General features: G+C 45.1%; 1 pseudogene; it reads left to right on the top strand.

The window, feature by feature from the left end:
- The first annotated feature begins 636 nt into the window (after positions 1-636).
- On the top strand, positions 637-1634 carry LOC102438315 (annotated as a pseudogene).
- The last annotated feature ends 1379 nt before the right edge of the window (positions 1635-3013 follow it).

The following is a 3013-nucleotide window of genomic DNA, read 5'->3' as shown; positions in this document are numbered from 1 at the left end:
ACTTTATGTTTATAAGTAATATTGGAAATACTACTTGCTGCTCCTCCTACTGCTATTAATTTAAATTTAGAGAGTGTAATAAGCGTGAATCATAGAACTTAGTGCTTTGTAGTTATGATATTATGTAATCTAATTTAATTTAAAATCACAACAGTTTGTGTGGTGAGGTGCTATTTTATCTCATTTTATAGCTGATAAAACTGAAGCTTGGAGAGTTTAAATAATTTGTCCAATTTTAAGGGGTTAATGAGCTAATAAGCAGGCTCACAGAGCTAGGTCTCTCTGATCCCAAAGTCAGCACTCTTAACTCCTGAGTGAATTTCACTGGTAGTTTTTCTTATTGTGTAAAATAAAGTCTTCTTGCCCTGCTGGTGTGTTTCAGTGGTTGAGCGTTGATCCATGAACGAGGAGGTAACCAGTTTGATTCTGGTCAGGGCACCTGCCCGGGTTTTGGGCTTGATCCCCAGTAGGGGATGTGCAGGAGGCAACCGAACGATGTTTCTCTCTCATCAATGTTTCTATCTCTCTATCCTTCTCCCTTTCTTTCTCTCTCTCTCTCTCAAAAAAAAAATCAATAAAAAACTTTTTAAAAAGGGTTAAAATGATAATTTAAAAAATGTATTCTTGGCTCGCTGCAGGGAGATGGCTCAGCGACTTCTCCTGAGGAGGTTCCTGGCCTCCGGCATCTCCAGGAAACCCCCTCAAGGTCGGTGAGCACCCCTCATCTCCAGGGCGCTACAGGCCCCACAACACAGTCCTGGTGAGCTGACAGTAACATCCAGCCAAGCCCGGCCATTACACACCACCAGAGTCTGCACAACAACCTTTAACATCCAGGATGGAACTGACTTTCAAGACTGAGTTGTCAACAGTGAGACACCCGTGGTGGTGGATTTTCATGCACAGTGGTGTGGGCCCTGCAAGATCCTGGGGCCAAGGTTAGAGAAGGTGGTGGCCAAGCAGCATGGAAAGGTGGTGATGGCCAAGGTGGATATTGACGACCACACAGACCTCACCATAGAGTATGAGGTGTCCGCTGTGCCCACTCGTGCTGGCCATCAAGAATGGGGACGTGTGGACAAGTTTGTGGGCATCAAGGATGAGGATCAGCTGGAGGCTTTCATGAAGAAGCTGATTGCCTGACAAGCAGGAAAGAACCCTGATGCTCTTGCCCGCTGGGGCCCCATGGTCCTGGGAAGACCCTGATAGAACTCAGTCCTGTGCAGGCCCTTCCTGCCTCCTCCCTTCTGTCTGGCCCCTGAGGGCCCATGTTTGGAGACCAGGCCTCCAAGCACGGATCCTCCAGTGCTTCCAGCCAGGCTGACTGCCAGGGTGGCCGCCAGGGGAACAGTGCTGCTGCTGAGCTGGGGACAGCGGTCTCCCACACTCTCAGTGTCTGCTCCCTCTAGGGCTGTCGCAGCTCTCCCAAGGTGCTTGGAGAGCCTGGGCCCAGTAACAGCTTGTCCTCATCTCCCCGGGCCCTTCTGATCCTAACCCCAGTGCCTGGCTCATCTGCCTCCTGCATTTTTCTTTCCTGCTGTTGTTTTGTAAAAAGAAACCCAAACAAGTGAGAGTAATATATAATTCTCTCATTTTTTGTAGGTCTGTAATAAAGAACTTTATGTGAAAAAAAATGTATTCTTATCGCAAATATTAACAGTGTATGGTGATGCCCAACTTATTTGATGCTTTCATACATAGTAACTTTTTTTGATCCTCACAATATCCATGAAAAGTATCCTATCTGAAACGTGGAGTTCAGGGAACGTATCTCCCCTTTGCGGGTTTTGCCTCAAGAAGTTTGAAGAATAAAATTCACCGACTAAAAGGACTTGTTAGTAAAAGGGTGGAAATTGATTAGAAGAAATACAAACTCCCATGTAGGAGGGAGTTGCCAAGGGGGTAATCAACTAAACCCCTTTTCTAAGGTTTTAATGGCTGGAAGTTCTTTGTCTATCTGTGCTCCCTTTTAATTGGACCCCTTCCCCATTTTATGACCCTGTGCTTTCCTCATGGGTCACTCTTTTGCAGGATATCAGTTTCAAAGTCCAAAACCCACAGCGATGTCTCCCCTCTTTCTCCTTCCCTTGCAACAGTCCTCTATCTCCTGTGACAATGTTCACTCTTCCCGGTATCTGTCAACATTTCTACATCCTCTGTGAAAGCGTGTTTCCTTCTTCCCGGTACCCTATGACTTTTCCCTATCCTCTGTGAAAATATGTTAAGCATTTGGGCGGCTTGGAGTTATTTCTGCCCTTCACATATCCATTCCTCTCCCATGGACCTTCCTTATTCCCTAAACCTGCCTGTTTTGACTCTAAAATTCCTTTCACTACCTCTACACTATGGATTTTAAAGTGGAAACTTAAAATGGATAGTTAAACCTTCAAAGGAGGTATTCTAACTCTAAAGGCTGATCTTTTGGTTTTTCATCACACTCTCTCCCAAGGGTATGAAGTAAAGACCTATAGGCTGTAATCTTTTCCAAATAGCCCCCGGTGGCCACCAGAACAGAGGAGCTGATTGCTGGTTAACATAAGTGTAGCCATCATGGCACATGGAGCCTTGGCAACGTTTGTGTACAGTATATTGAACTCCAGTTTAAAAAATGCCCAGGGTTCTGGGAGGCAAATGGGGAGAAAGTGGGGGACATTTGTAACACAGTCAACACTTTTAAAAAGTCATGCTCTTCATCGGCCTGCGGACTCAAGGGTCCCAGGTTCGATTCCGATCAAGGGCATGTACCTTGGTTGCGGGCACATCCCCAGTTAGGGGGTGTGCAGGAGGAAGCTGGTCGATGTTTCTCTCTCATCGATGTTTCTAACTGTCTATCCCTCTCCCTTCCTCTCTGTAAAAAATCAATAAAATATATTTAAAAAAAAAGTCATGCTCTTCTGAAATGGATTGCTATCTCTTTCACCCAGAGAAGATTCATTCTGTACTCTTTCCAGTCTGAAAAAAACTATTACTTCTAAAGAAAAGCTGGTCTAAATTTCTCCTATTACAATCGAAT

Source organism: Myotis lucifugus, unplaced genomic scaffold (genome assembly GCF_000147115.1).
Source record: "Myotis lucifugus unplaced genomic scaffold, Myoluc2.0 scaffold_8823, whole genome shotgun sequence".
Classification (NCBI taxonomy): Eukaryota; Metazoa; Chordata; class Mammalia; order Chiroptera; family Vespertilionidae; genus Myotis; species Myotis lucifugus.
Note: the sequence above shows the minus strand (reverse complement) of the source record. Positions and strands in the feature narration are given on the sequence as shown.